Source organism: Sciurus vulgaris (assembly GCF_902686455.1).
Source record: "Sciurus vulgaris genome assembly, chromosome: 6".
Lineage (NCBI taxonomy): Eukaryota > Metazoa > Chordata > Mammalia > Rodentia > Sciuridae > Sciurus > Sciurus vulgaris.
In genome coordinates, this window is record NC_136466.1 from 109,895,337 (window position 1) to 109,912,035 (window position 16,699).

General features: G+C 40.5%; 1 protein-coding gene and 1 long non-coding RNA gene across 3 annotated transcripts in view; one reads left to right on the forward strand and one right to left on the reverse strand.

Moving 5' to 3' along the window:
- MRPS27 (mitochondrial ribosomal protein S27) overlaps positions 1-16,699 on the reverse strand; it is a 98,989-nt gene that overhangs the window by 30,964 nt on the left and 51,326 nt on the right. The window lies entirely within an intron of this gene.
- LOC306664546 overlaps positions 1-16,699 on the forward strand; it is a 43,246-nt gene that overhangs the window by 2,293 nt on the left and 24,254 nt on the right. The window contains exon 2 of the long non-coding RNA XR_013764736.1: positions 10,567-10,609. This is a non-coding gene — a long non-coding RNA (uncharacterized lncRNA). The remainder of the gene's footprint in view (positions 1-10,566; positions 10,610-16,699) is intronic.

Sequence of the window (16,699 nt, forward strand, 5' to 3'; positions counted from 1 at the left end):
TTGCTCCCTCATTCTTCTTGAGACTGCCTCAAATGAGGAGCTGGAAGGTAAAGCTGAGGGGAGAACGAGAGGCTTTTTACAATTATGAAGGCTCAAAGCCAACCAGAGTAGGGGTGTGTCAGTCAGGTTGACGACTGGTAGCAGGGTTTTCGATGTTCCTTATGGTACTGAAAGGTCCAGGAAAGAGAAGGGAGTGTGTGATCTAGTGAGAAATTAGTTTATCATTAGTGTTATTCTGCCCTTAGGCTAGCTTCCACAGCTTGGAAGGCAATTGCAATACGACAGAGTTTACATCTGAAGGCACGCGGCAGCTCAGTGCCCACCAGCCTCTGTTTAGAGTAGACAACGAGGAATGTGAATGCCAACAGAAAATAAAATGAACCACTCAAAGGAGAAGCTGCCAAGCACTGCTCATGGTTCAGACCTGTGCTTCTGGAAGAGCTCAGGAGGAACTACGTACTTGTGTAGAACATTCCCCCATCTAAAGCTGGGAAATAAAGGAAATGAGCAACAATGGCAAAGTGTTTGCTGCTGCTTAAGCCATTGCCTCAGCCTGGTATCTAGGGCTCCCCCACAGTGGCCCAGAACCCTGTTTCCATCACTTAACTACCAGTGGCAACCTGAAAAGAGTTTAGGGCTGAAAGCTCCCATTTCTGCTCCCAACCTAAATGGGAGCAGATGGGAGCAAGTCCAGGCGATGAAGACAGAGCAGCTGTCTTTTTTTGCAGCCACATGACAACAAAAGGCCACCAAGTTAATGGAATATCTATGAAAAACAAACACCCAACAGTTTTTCTCATGTTGAAAAAGATTATGGATACCAATAACCACTAATAACTGTGCTTTAGAATGCTGTGTTAAGAGGTTCAAAAAATGAAAGATCGGGTGGGCTGTTGCTATGGTGACCACAGAATCTGATTGTCTCAAGGGTTTTGTGCAATCCCATGCACCTAAAAGAAAGTCTAATTTATTAGCAATACCTGCACTCAGTTTATTTCTGGGAATGAATGAATGCTTATAAAATAAAAAAATTATTAAAGGATGGTTTCTTTTGCCCTGATCAATTTGTCCAAAATATTAACTACAACTGAGAATGATGATGGAGATGATGATAAATAATAACAACTCCAATGTATTGGGCACTTACTGTACCAGACATTATCCTAAGGCATTATATACACATTTTCCCTTTTACAGAGTAGGAAACTGAAATTGAAAAGGATAAAAACCCAGCCTAAGAGTCCATAATGACTCCAACACAGGTGGTTTTTCTTATAGATTTGAAATGGACTGCTGGTTGAACATCAGAAGTAGTGCTTGCATTTAGATAGCCTGCTTTATATATATAAAAAAAAGTGTCACTCTGAACACTAGAATTGCACTTGATGTGGCAGAATGTTCATATAGAGGAATGCAGAATAAGGACAAAATGTGCTGATCTTTTCACCTCATGACGTTGCCAGGGTAGCCTGGCTGTGATATTTTGCTGGAGGATCACCCCAAAAACCTACTGGTCTTTTCTCTGGGCTGGTCACTTTCCCAGAGTGACTCCTCCAATTTCCTCACTGAGAAGCATAATAAAAGCCATATATTTCCAAGGTCAGAGTCCTTCTGGCTCAATCTCTACAGAAAGAAAACCACCAAACCCAAACCTAGCATTTGGGGACATTCACTAGCTCTTATAAGGATTTCCCATCAGTCCTCCTGCTCCAGCTCCACTGGTTCTCTATGTAAGAACCCTGCTGTTACTTATTTATGAACTTTTTGGGGTCCTCAGGTATGGACTATCTTGTTTTTGGGCTTCCTCTCTTCCCAGTTTACAATGCAACTTTCTTCTCCTGCTAAGTAAGTCCTTTACTTTTTGTTCACCTGTTTTCTAGCTTCCAATATTTTGCTACTGTCTCCTTTCTGTTCTCTTTATTTTTTAGATTTTTTTCCTTTTCTATTCTTTATTGTCATATTTATATAGAGGTTTTGGTAGGGACTAGAGATAAGCACATTGCTTCAATCCGTGTTTATTTAAGTACAAGACTTCTACAAGCTGTTTGATATGTCTATGAACTGGTCACTGGATTGTATAATAATCTAAAAATACTAATGGCAAAGAATATAAAACATTCAAATGTATTTCAGCAATAATAACCCTTTGTTTAAAATGAAAGAAGAAAACATTTTAAGCAAGACATTTAACTCATCGGATTTCAATTTCAACAAATTACAAAACAAAATGCTAGATGAGATCTTTAACAATCCTTTTGTGAAACAGACATTATGACCTCATATACATTTATGACTGCATGACCGATATGATCTTACAATATGTACAATCATAAAATGAGAAATTATACTCTGTGTATGATTTATCAAAATGCATAAATGCATTCTGCTGTCCTGTATAACTAATTAGAACAAATTTTAAACATTTTAAAAAATGAAATATAAGTTATGGTTTATAATCCTAAAAACAACAAACAAACAAAAAACAACCCTTTCAATTCTAACACTTTTCAATGAAGGCCAAAAACAAATGCCTACACAATGAATCCTTTATTCAACCTAAAATACTTTATCAAAAACGTTTATTTAGTGGCAAAAATAATGAAGGGCAAACTAAAGTTATTTTAAACCATAAAATGCACATATACTAAGACCCCCCCCAGTAGATTAATGGCATGTTAAATATTATTAAGAAATAAGATATGTTTTCTAAACTGGGGGAAAAAGGATAACAACATATAACAACATGATTCAGGATCACCCTGAATAACGAAAGAGTTAAATCAAGGTTGGTAAATTCTCTTTTAAAAAGGTATGAAATTATGTAATATTTTAAAAACTTTTTAACTTAAAGGGTAGAACGTCAGTCATATTCATAGGATCGTTTCCGCTCTGATTTTTTTTTTTTTTTTTTTTTTTTAAGAAAAAGTGTAGGATGGATTCAAGATGGCGGACTAGAGGGTGGCTGCATTTCGTGTTGCTCCAGGACTCAGGACTCAAGAAGAGGAGATATAGAGAGACTTGGGACCAACTCAAAGCAGCCGGGTGAGTGCCTCCCACTGGGCAGGCGTCCCGGACGGGGCGGTAGCCCCGAAAGCAGGGATCTTTGCGAAGTAGAGCTGCCAGCGAGGTGCCCCTCCCCCTGCTGGAGCAGTGATCGCAGACAGCTGGGAGCATTGGAGAGGTGGCTGTTCACCACAGCGTTTGGACTCGTTGCAACCCACCCGGGCTCTGGGAGGCTGCCCAAAGGAGTAGGTGCTTGGTGAGCTGTTTGGACTGAAAGCGACCACCCCTGAACACAGGGGACTGCCCAGAGGAGAAGGAGAAATACGGGCTCGGCACGTCGCTTGGACTTGGAGCAGCTGCGCCAGGGCTCCGGGCGGCTATCCGGAGGAGCAGCGTGGACTCAGGACACAAGAAGAGGAGATATTGAGAGACTTGGGACCAACTCAAAGCAGCTGGGTGAGTGTTTCCCACTGGGCAGGCGTCCCGGAAGGGGCGGTAGCCCCGAAAGCAGGGAACTTTCTGAAGTAGAGCTGCAGGCGAGACGCCCCTCCCCCCGCTGGAGCAGTGATCGCAGACAACTGTGAGCATTGGAGAGGTGGCTGTTCACCACAGCGCTTGGACTTGGCGCAACCCACCCGGGCTCTGGGAGGCTGCCCAAAGGAGAAGGTGCTCGGTGAGCTGTTTGGACTGAAAGCGACCATCCCTGAACACAGGGGGCTGCCCAGAGGAGAAGGAGAAATACGGGCTCGGCACGTCGCTTGGAATTGGAGCAGCTGCGCCAGGGCTCTGGGCGGCTATCCGGTGGAACACCGTGGTGAGTGGTTTGGTCCCAGAGCATCCGCTCCTGAACACAGGGGGGTTGTCTGGAGAAAGAGGAGGAGCGCGGCAGGGTGCTTGGGCTCGAAGTGACTGCACCAGGGCTACGGGTGGCAGTCGGGACAAGAAGGTGCACAGTGAGTTCTTGGGACTCGTGACGCACCAGATCTCTGGGTGACTGCCTGGTGGAGAAAGAGGTGCGTGGTGGGTCACTTGGACTTAGAGCGACCGCACGGAACAACAGGTGGCTGCCGGAGGAAAAGGCGTGTGGCGGGTCACTGGGACTCAGAGCGATTGTAAGGGGCTCCAGGTGGCTGCTCAGAGGAGGGGCTGCATAGCCAGGCGAAAAGTGCAGAGCAGGGTCCTAGACGGCTTCTTGGTGGAAGAGCCCCACAGACAAACTGAGGGGCGGAGCGAAGGCTCCAGGACTGCAGGCAGCTTCTCTGAGGAGAGGCAACCTAAGGAGATTCGTTTGCGAAGGGTGAGGCTTCCAGGCCCAGGAGGTAGGTCCGGGTCCCTGGGAACATTGCAGAAGAAGGCTGCCCAGCCCAGGCGGTAGTTGTGAATTGAACGGAACCTCTGGGAGGAAAACCGACCAGCGAGACCTCCCCACTGGGTGACTCCTCCCTGTCGGGTGAGGTTCTCCCAAAAAGACTGTAAAATCAGAGACACAGGCCCAAACTGGTCTTGCATCAGCCCACATCCTACTTCCCTTTTGGATGACCACTCATCAGCAAGTGAAGGTACCTCTGCCCACTAGCAGGGAATATACCCCACCGGAAGGCCACCACCCCTAGGGAGTCAGCTCCCTTGTAGAGCACTGCATTATCAACTTCCTCCAAGACTTCAGGCTACTGAAGACTAAGAGGGGATATAATAGAAATCTTCAGGGATATTATAAGACAATAGAGGAAATCTGCAGTATCACAGCGGTCAACTGATACCTGAACAATATGAGAAAACAAGGAAAGAAAATGCTGCAAACAAATCTAGATGTTACATCAATGAAACCCAACGACAGCATGGCAGAAGAAATGACAGAAAGGGAGTTCAGAATGTACATAATTAAAATGCTCAGGGAAGCAAATGACGAGATGCAAGAGCAAATGCAGGCACTGAATGATCGCACCAATCGACAGTTAAAAGAGCAAATACAGGAAGCAAAAGATCACTTCAATAAAGAGTTAGAGATATTGAAAAAAAAACCAAACAGAAATCCTTGAAATGAAGGAAACAATAAACCAAATTAAGAACTCCATAGAAAGCATAACCAATAGAATAGAACACCTGGAAGACAGAACATCAGACATTGAAGATAAAATATTTAACCTTGAAAACAAAGTTGAACAAACAGAGAAGGTGGTAAGAAATCATGAACAGAATCTCCAAGAACTATGGGATATCATGAAGAGGCCAAATTTAAGAATTATTGGAATTGAGGAAGGCTTAGAGAAACAGACCAAAGGAATGAACAATCTATTTAATGAAATACTATCAGAAAATTTCCCAAATTAGAAGAATGAAATGGAAGATCAAGTACAAGAGGCTTATAGGACTCCAAATATACAAAATTACAACAGACACACACCAAGGCACATTATAATGAAAATGCCCAACATACAAAATAAAGACAGAATTTTAAAGGCCGCAAGAGAGAGGAATCAAATTACATTCAGGGGAAAACCAATACTGATATCAGCAGATTTTTCAATCCAGACCCTAAAAGCTAGAAGGGCCTGGAACAACATTTTTCAAGCCCTGAAAGAAAATGGATGCCAACCAAGAATCTTATACCCAGCAAAACTTACCGTCAAATTTGATGATGAAATAAAATCCTTCCATGATAAACAAAAGCTAAAAGAATTTACAAAAAGAAAGCCAGCATTACAGAACATTCTCAGCAAAATATTCCACGAGGAAGAGATGAAAAACAAAGAAACAAATCAGCAATGGGAGGAACTATCCTAAAGGAATTGTCAAATAAAGGAAGAACCAAGTCATCTCAAAATAAATAAATAAATAAATAAATAAAATGAACCAAATGACCGGGAATACTAATCATATCTCAATAATAACCCTGAATATTAATGGCCTGAACTCATCAATCAAAAGACATAGACTGGCAGATTGGATCAAAAAGAAAGATCCAACAATATGTTGCCTGCAAGAGACTCACCTCGTAGAAAGAGATACCCATAGACTAAAGGTGAAAGGATGGGGGAAAACATACCATGCACATGGACTCAGCAAAAAAGCTGGGGTATCCATCCTCATTTCAGATAATGTGGACTTCAAGTCAAAACTAGTCAGAAGGGATAAAGAAGGACATTACATACTGCTTAAGGGAACCATAAATCAGCAAGACATTACAATCATAAACATCTATGCCCCAAACAGTGGCTCATCCATGTATGTCAAACAAATCCTTCTCAATTTCAGAAACCAAATAGACCATAACACAATAATACTAGGTGATTTTAACACGCCTCTCTCACCACTGGACAGATCTTCCAACAAAAATTGAACAAAGAAACCATAGATCTCAATAACACAATCAATAATTTAGACTTAACGGACATTTATAGAATATACCATCCAACCAAGAGCGAATACACTTTCTTCTCAGCAGCACATGGATCCTTCTCTAAAATAGACCATATATTATGCCACAAAGCTAATGTAAGCAAATACAAGAAGATAGAGACACTACCTTGTATTCTATCAGATCATAATGGATTGAAGTTAGAAATAAATGAAAGAGTAAAAAACAGAAGCTACTCCAACACCCGGAGATTAAACAATATGCTATTACATGATGAATGGATAACAGAAGATATTAGGAAGGAAATTAAAAAATTCTTAGAGGTAAATGAGAACAAAGAAACATCATATCAAAATCTTTGGGACACTATGAAAGCAGTACTTAGAGGAAAATTTATTTCATGGAGCGCATTCAATAAAAGAAGTAAAAATCAACAAATAAACAACCTAACACTACAGCTCAAAGCCCTAGAAAAAGAAGAACAGACCAACACCAAAAGTAGTAGAAGACAGGAAATAGTTAAACTCAGAGCTGAAATCAACGAAATTGAAACAAAAGAAACTATACAAAAAATTGACAAAATAAATAGTTGGTTCTTTGAAAAAATAAACAAAATTGATAAACCCTTAGCCACTCTAACAAAGAGAAGACGAGAGAAAACCCAAATCACCAAAATTCGGAATGAACAAGGAAATATCACAACAGACACGACTGAAATACAAAACATAATTAGAAGCTATTTTGAAAATCCATATTCTAACCAAATAGAAAATTTCGAAGACATCAACAGGTTTCTAGAGACATATGAATTGCCTAAATTGAACGAGGAGGACATACACAATTTAAATAGAACAATTTCAAGTAATGAAGTAGAAGAGGTCATCAAAAGCCTACCAACAAAGAAAAGTCCAGGACCAGATGGGTTCTCAGCCGAGTTCTACAAAACCTTTAAAGAAGAGCTCATTCCAATACTTCTCAAAGTATTCCATGAAATAGAAGAGGAGGGTACCCTCCCAAACTCATTCTATGAAACCAATATTACCCTGATACCCAAGCCAGACAGAGATAAATCGAGGAAAGAAAATTTCAGACCGATATCATTAATGAACATTGACGCAAAAATTCTCAATAAAATTTTAGCAAATCGCATACAAAAATATATTAAAAAGATAGTGCACCACGATCAAGTGGGTTTTATCCCAGGGATGCAAGGTTGGTTCAACATCCGGAAATCAATAAATGTAATTCACCATATCAATAGACTTAAAGTCAAGAATCACATGATTATTTCAATAGATGCAGAAAAAGCATTTGATAAAATACAACACCCCTTCATGCTCAAAACACTAGAAAAAATAGGGATAGTGGGAACATTCCTTAACATTGTAAAGGCCATCTATGCTAAGCCCATGGCTAATATCATTCTAAACGGTGAAAAACTGAAAGCATTCCCCCTAAAAACTGGAACAAGACAGGGATGCCCTCTTTCACCACTCCTATTCAATATCGTTCTTGAGACTCTAGCCAGAGCAATTAGACAGACCAAGGAAATTAAAGGAATACGAATAGGAAAAGAACTCAAACTATCCCTATTTGCGGATGATATGATTATACACTTAGAGGAACCAGGAAATTCCACCAGAAAACTGTTAGAACTCATAAGTGAATTCAGTAAAGTGGCAGGTTACAAGATCAATGCTCATAAATCCAATGCATTTTTATACATAAGTGATGAATCCTCAGAAAGAGAAATTATGAAAACTACCCCATTCACCATAGCATCGAAAAAAATAAAATACTTGGGAATCAATCTCACAAAAGAGGTGAAAGACCTCTACAATGAGAACTACAGAACACTAAAGAAAGATATTAAAGAAAACCTTAGAAGATGGAAAGATCTCCCATGCTCTTGGATAGGCCGAATTAATATTGTCAAAATGGCCATACTACCAAAAGTGCTATACAGATTCAATGCAATCCCAATTAAAATCCCAATGACGTACCTTACAGAAATAGAGCAAGCAATCATGAAATTCATCTGGAAGAATAAGAAACCCAGAATAGCTAAAGCAATCCTTCGCAGGAAAAATGAAGCAGGGGGTATCGCAATACCCGAACTTCAACTTTATTACAAAGCAATAGTAACAAAGACGGCATGGTACTGGTGCCAAAATAGACAGGTAGATCAATGGTACAGAATAGAGGACAGGGACACAAACCCAAATAAATACAACTTTCTAATACTAGACAAAGGCACCAAAAATATGCAATGGAGAAAAGATAGCCTCTTCAACAAATGGTGCTGGGAGAATTGGAAATCCATATGCAACAGAATGAAACTAAACCCATGTCTCTCACTCTGCACAAAACTCAACTAAAAATGGATTAAGGACCTTGGAATCAGACCAGAGACTCTGCAGATTATAGAAGAAAAAGTAGGTCCCGATCTTCAACATGTCGGGCTAGGACCAGACTTCCTCAACAGGACTCCCATAGCACAAGAAATAAAAGCAAGAATCAATAACTGGGATAGATTCAAACTTAAAAGCTTTCTCTCAGCAAAGGAAACTATCAGTAATGTGAAGAAAGAGCCTACAGAGTGGGAGAATATCTTTGCCAATCATACTTCAGATAGAGCACTAATCTCCAGAATCTATAAAGAACTCAAAAAACTCTACACCAACAATACAAATAATCCAATCGACAAATGGGCTAAGGAAATGAACAGACCCTTCACAGAAGAAGATGTACAAGCAATCAATAAACGTATGAAAAAATGTTCAACATCTCTAGTAATAAGAGAAATGCAAATCAAAACCACCCTAAGATTCCATCTCACCCCAATTAGAATGGCGATTATCAAAAATACAAGCAACAGGTGTTGGTGAGGATGTGGGGAGAAAGGTACACTCATACATTGCTGGTGGGGCTGCAAATTAGTGCAGCCACTCTGGAAAGCAGTGTGGAGATTCCTTAGAAAACTTGGAATGGACCCGCCATTTGACCCACCTATCCCACTCCTTGGCCTATACCCAAAGGACTTAAAATCAGCATACTACAGAGATACAGCCACATCAATGTTCATAGCTGCTCAATTCACAATAGCCAGACTATGGAACCAACCTAGATGCCCTTCAATTGATGAGTGGATAAAGAAACTGTGGTATATATACACAATGGAATATTACTCAGCCATAAAGAATGACAAAATTATGGCATTTGCAGGCAAATGGATGAAATTGGAGAATATCATGCTAAGTGAGATAAGCCAATCTCAAAAAGCCAAAGGACGAATGATATTGCTAATAAGTGGAGGATGACACATAAAGGGGGGGAGGGAAGGGTTAATGTTAGGGTTAGAGTTAGGGTTAGGGAGGGGGGCAAGTATGGAGGAAGAAAGTACTGTATAGAGGGTAAAGAGGGGTGGGAGGGGTGGGGGGAAGGGAAAAAATAACAGAATGAATCAAACAACATTACTGTATGTAAATTTATGATTACACAAATGGTATGCCTTTACGCCATGTACAAACAGAGAAACAACATGTATCCCATTTGTTTACAATAAAAAAAAAGAATTTAAAAAATAACTATCAATATATAATAAATAGTTACATATATTTGAAAAAAAAATAAAATCACATTGACAGAAAAAAAAAAAAAAAAGAAAAAGTGTAGTGTTTTGTTATATAAGAAGAGCCCAAAAGCTTGGGGTTATAGTACCCATACCATTATGAAATGAATACAATAGGAACATCTAAACTAATTTGAAGCCTTGCAGAGCACGGAGGCACTTACGGGGCAACCTTTTGTTCAGGCTGGACTCTGAGATCACGTCATGCCACAGTCTAGCTTCATGGTGCAGGTATGCATGTGTGTGTACGTGTATGTGTTTACAGAAGGGAGGGAAGCAGAGAGGGACTAAGGAAAATCCAACAGAGGAAAAGGAAATAGAATAACCACCCCACTCATCCTCAGTGTTGACATAAAGCTAAATACCAATTCCCCCTTCTGGAATTATACATGTTGACCCTTTTGTTTTAAATGAAGGGGATGGTAATGGCCTAACAGAAAGAAGTGGAAAAATGTCAGAATTTAGTGAATTTAGCATCACATGAGCACAGGGAACAAAGATCACTTTCTTGTTCCTGCAGTGATGCAGCACATTTTCCTCCAGTAAATACGATTACATTTTTCATTCCTTGCAGATATCACATGGGATGTGACACTACACACGAGCCCTGTCATTAGGTACATTTTATTTTGTACCAATTCAAGGCATAAAAAGATCAAAGGGTTGAGTTAAAAATTATACTTTAGTGACTTTAGGTCATTCAAAAATCAGGACTGCTATTTGAAATGTTTAATTTTTTTTGCTGTCTGGTTATCACTGTTCTTTTCTTCAGAGATGTATCTGCAGTCAAAAAATATAAATATCATTTTTATTCACCAAATGAAGGTAAAATTCAGGAGTTAATAGCTCTATACAGTAGAGCTTACCTGTCACATCTAAAATGTAATTCATTTCTTGAAATTCAACATACACTAATAGCTCTTAAATAAGAAAAGAGGTAGACAAAGGGCTAAGATCCCAGCCAGGTGTGGTGGAACATGCATACAGTCAATCCTTGAAGTGTGGGAGGCTAGGGCAGGAGGATCACTTGAGCCCAAGAAATCAAGGCCAGGCTGGGCAACATAGTGAGGGTTCCCCTTCTACCTCTTAAAAAGGGGAGAGGAGCTAAGAGCCTTTATTAAGTCAATATCAACATGCCCCTTATGTTAAAACTCATCAGGAAACACTCTTTTATCACTGCTCCATGCCTCCCACAATTCTTTTCAGGCACTCAAACTGATAATATACAGATAATATATTCAACAATAAAATCAGTGTGCTGTCATTTTTTGAACTCTTACACCATCTAGTCACTTTGCTATCCATCATCTAAAAATTATTTCATTTCATTTGGCTGGGTGCAGTGGCACACACCTGTAATTCCAGCAGCTCAGGTGGTTAAGGCAGGAGGATTACCAAATTCAAGGCCAGCCTCAGCAACTTAGCAAGACCCTGTCTCAAAATAAAAAATAAAAAGGGCTGGGGATGTGGCTCAGTGGTTCAATACCCCTGGGTTCAATCCCTGGTACCAAAAAATTTTTTTAAATAAAGATTATTTCATTTACTTATCAAAACAACCCCGTTTTATAGGTGAAAAAACCGAACATCAAAAGGTTAATGAGTTTTTCAAGGTCACAGAGTCAATATGAAATACGAGGATTCAAACCTAGAATCTGACTCCGGAACTCTCCACTGCTAAGTCATCCTGCCTGGTACTAGAATTAGGTGATTTGGGGCAAAGTTTCTATCAACCTTCTACTAACAACTGGGGCTTCCTTCTGCCCCAATCAGGGCATTGACAACAAATCAGGAGGTTCTGTTCCAATTAAGATTACCCTTCAGAAAAGGGGGTGTTTGGCTAGAAAATTTTGATTTGTCATTCAGTAAAGATAAAATCAGCTGGTTTCAATCATACTGAATGAAAGCCATTGTCTTGTTTCTTTCCTGATTCCAGAATGCAATGCTATAAACAGATCTAGCTAGCTACTTCAGCCCTAGAATTTCCACTGTTTTTCACCAATGACAACCAAATGTCACCATTTTCTTTTCTATTCCTTCAAATGAATATCTTAAGGATATCACAGATATGGTCATCTGGGCATCTGATAATTCCATACATTATGAAATTGTGTTTTATTCCCTTGCAGATTTTTTATTCTTTAATTCTAACTTACTTATTTATCTGCAGTACTGGGGATCAAACTCAGTCCATTGCACACACTGGGCAGTCACTCTACCACTAAGCTACATCTCCATTCCTTCAAAAAAATATTAAAAAAATTTTTTTTTTTTTAAATTTTGAGACTGGGTCTTACTAATTGCCCAGGCTAATCTTGAATTTGCAATCCTCCTGCCTCAACCTCTGGAGCAGCTGGGATTACAGGTATGCCCACCATGCCCAGCCTTTGCAGGTTTATACATATATTCACAAACAAGAAACTGCTGTCAAATATAAGAGTAAGTACCTTATACTTAATAAGAAAAGCTACAGCTATTCCAAAATTTTAACTTCTTACAGGTATAAATAAAAGAATGAGTAAAATAAAATTTCAGGGGGGAGGGAGCTAGGAAAAAGGAACTGTGCTGACTCAGTGGCATGACATCCTATAATCAAACACCAGAGCTGGAAAGGCCTCTTTCAAATCATCCATTCAACTTGTGTGCTTTCTTCATTTATAAACAAGTGAGCTTGGAATGATTATGCAAACTTGGCCAAGAGCCCTTTGACAATTTCATTGTGTAAATTACATTAAGTGAACCCTTGTCTTTTCACCCAGCTATCCAAAGGTGCTTAACAGTGCAGTGGGGAAAGCTGCGGAAATAAATAGGTTAAGGCAGAGAAGAAGCACTTCAGAAAGACGACTCACTGAGATCAGTGGAATTATTCTCTGTGATCTGATTTTAGGATTTGCCTAAATGATTCTCAAAACAATGGGCTTGTTATTTTCTCAAAGCCTGTATACTGAATCATGCTATGTTATCAGATCTTTACAATAAGATGAATACCTAATGAGAATGGCTATCTAATGCATTTATCCACTGGTTGTAAACATGATCCTGCACAGGACAACTAGCCAGACCTTCTTTGCTCAGGATTTAAGTCATTCCTTCCTCAGATGATTTCCTAGAGAAGTACACATATAAGTACAGTAGGTATGCAGTCACATGTCATGTGGGTACCACTGTTGGGAAGGAGAATCACAAGAGATATCCCATGCACCTGAAACTCAGAATTTGAGTCTTCACTCTACATCCAATTGATTTTTTTGTGGGGGGGGGGGGTGGAGAGGGGGAGTACTGGGGATCCAAACCAGAGCCTCATAAATTCTAAAAAAGTGCTCTACCACTGAGCTACATCCCCAGCTCTACAATCCAATACTTTTTTTTTTTTTTTTTAATAATTCTAACGCTCTCAGTAGAATTTTCATATTACTCTATACATACCAGCCTTATTGCAAACAGCTTTGTGCCTTTGGGAAAATCTTTTATTCCTTCTCTGTTACAGTTTCCAGTTCTGTGAAATGAGGTTAAATGAGATGATCTTGAAAGGCTTGAAAAGACTAGAATGTATACACTAAAATACTGCCTTGGGAGGTCCACAAATGCTCAGATTATGTTCCCCCCTCTCTACACCGAAGTGACTGCAGACATTTCCCTCCTCCAGCTGGTAAATCTGCTGCCTCTTCTCTCACTGAGGTTACTAATGAGAAACTGACCATTATGCTTTCTACATTTGCTCTAATCCTGAATCAACGGAGTTTAGCTTGGTGGTAATTCCATGGCTCCGGTAGATTCATGTGCATGGGTTTTACAGAAAATCTGTTCCAGAAGAGTAAAATTTCATATTCTAGGCTGTGGTGGGAAGAAAGCATAAGAACAGAATTTTTATGACACTCCAAATGAAATAGTATTTTATTTTTTTTAGGGTGGATTAGAGTGATGGTGGTAAAGAGAACAGATTTTAAAGGTGGCTTTCTCAATTGAGATGGGATTATGTGATCATTCAGAGTAGCAGAATTCACTGCATATCTATGCCTGGACTTGGTCTACAAGAATGTCGAAGACATGGAGAGTGACTGGGAAGTTAGACTCCCTGGCACCAGAGCACCTTCAATGATCAAGAGTACACACAAGGGAAGATACTAGGAAAGCCCACACATCTAAGAGAATGGACCTGTTGCTCCAACATGCACTACACATCTCATATGAAACAGAAAGAAGCCTACTGAGCTTTCTGATTTTTATTTTTAGAGGCATATCAAGCAAAGAGAGACAAAAATTTTTGCACTTTATATTATCTGGACTGAATATGAACCCTCTTGTCTTCATGATTCCAAATCAAAGACCTTGGGGGAAATGTAGGTCTATGGTTTGAATGTTTTCCTCACCTCTAAAACATATGTTTAAACTCAATATCTAAAGCAAAAGTGTTGGAAAGTGGTGCTCACTAGGAGGTCAGGAGGGCAGAGCCCTCACAAACAGACTAATGTTACTATGAAAAAGGCTTGTGAGTGGGTCTGCTCTTGTGCTACGTGAGGAACAGTTCTCTGGAGGACACGGTATTTAAGGCACCAGTCAGGAAGAACAGACAGGACCCTTACCAGACACCAAAACCTTAAGAGGCCTTGGCCTTGTACTTTCCAGCATCTTACCTGTGAGGAATAAATTTCTGATCTTTATAGATGACTTAGTCTCAGGCATTATGTTACAGCAACACAATATAGTCTTAAGACAGGTAATACAATAGCTTGGCTGCAGATGACTACTGAGTTTGTCTCCAGCCTACATATCTCCCCAGTTGTGGACCCATATATTCTATTGCTTCCTAGACATCTCCATCTGGACCCACACAGGTCTTCACCACAGCCCAAGGGAGTCTGTTATATCCACTCTACCTCCCTCCCTCACCAACCATTACTCTTCTTTCTGTATTCTTGATCTCCATTGGTCTAAGGTTGCTTAAGATCATCCAATTTAGAAAAATCCCACGTCCTGATTCTACAACCAGACCTTCTGAATCTGTTAGCCTCTGTTCTACACATTCTAAAATATTAAATCCCTGGGGATTTAATTCAGGGGCACTTTATTACCAAGCTGCATCCCCAGCCCTTTTTAAAAATTGTATTTTGCTATATGTCAGAGAAAAGATAGCCTTTTAAACAAATGATACTCAGAAAACTGGATGTCCATATGTAGAAGAACAAAACTAGGTCTTAATCTCTCACCCTGCACAAAAGTCAAAGTGGCTCAAATACGTAGGAACCAGACCAGAAACTTTGCTACTGCTAGAAGAAAACAGGGTTAGTACATACTAGCACAGGTACCAACTCCCTTAAAAAGATCCTAAAATTTCAAGAAATAAAACCAAGAATCAATAAGTGGGATGGCATCAAACTAAAAAGCTTCTGAACAGCAGAGGAAATAAAGAGCATGAAGAGAGCCTACAGAATGGGAGAAAATCTTTGTAGCTACTTCTTCAACAGAGAATTAATATACAGAATATATAAAGAACTCAAAAAGCTTAACACCAAATAACCAAATTAATAACCAAATAACCCAATTAATAAAGGGGCAAAAGAAGAAACACAAATGGTCAACATACAACAAAAAAATGTTCAACATCTTAGCAATCAGGGAAACGCAAATTTAAACTATAGAGATTTCATCTCACTCTAGTCAGAATGGCAATTATCATGAATACAGATAAGAATAAATGCTAGATGGCGGACTAGAGGGAGGCTGCGTTCCATGTCGCTCCGTAACTCGGGTTTCAAGCAGAGGATATCTGTTTCTCAATGAGGCAGTTTTTGCTGCTTATCGATCCCCTGGTGTTTACCCCATTTGTCTGCTGTGATGACCTGCAGTCTGCCAGCATATCGACGTCTTTTTTGAGTACAGATTGCTCACTGTCAGGCATCTATCATCTGCCATTTGCCTGCCTCTAGCCTGTCCATCGCCTGCCTTACACCTATCCATCACCCAACGCACGAGGTTCACCTCCTGATTGTCCGACAACGGTCAGCAAACTGATCGCCGACCACCAGTGCAGCACCAGCTGCCTGCTGTCACCTGGAAGTTCACTGTTACAGTACCTGCAGGTTTGATTACACGTGGCTGCCGCCATTTTGAGACAACAGCCAGGCCCCGTAGGACCCCTGGCCGGACTGACTGAGCCCCATCTCCAGGATCCCTCAGCCCAACCGATCACTCCTTGCCTCTGGGGCCCTCACATCGACTGACTGCTCCCTGCTGCCAGGACCCCCAGACCAACTGACTGTTCCCTCTCATCGGGACCCCAGACCGACTGATTGCACCCAGCCTCCAGGATCCCACAACCACACCAAACACACTGGACCTCCAGAAACCCTGCTGGGCCCACCGCATCCCATCTCCAGGACCTCCAGCTGACCATGTCCACCCCTGAGCTGCAGCCCCCATTTGTCAACACATTTCGAAGCCAGAGCGGCCATCTTGGAAGATCCTGGAAGCTGGAGCTCCGATCTTTAGGTGGGGCAAATCCCATCCTGAGACGCCTGCTGGAGGCTTGAAGCTCATTGTCAGGTACCTCTCATGTATCAGGCTACTGAACACTGGGAGGTTTCATTAGTATATGACTGTTATACAGTACATTTCTTTTTTCTCCTTTTTAAAAAATTTAAGTTTTTATTTCTTTACTTTTCTTGCTCTCTTTTCCTTTTGTTTACCTGTTCCCTCAGAGTCTCTTTCTC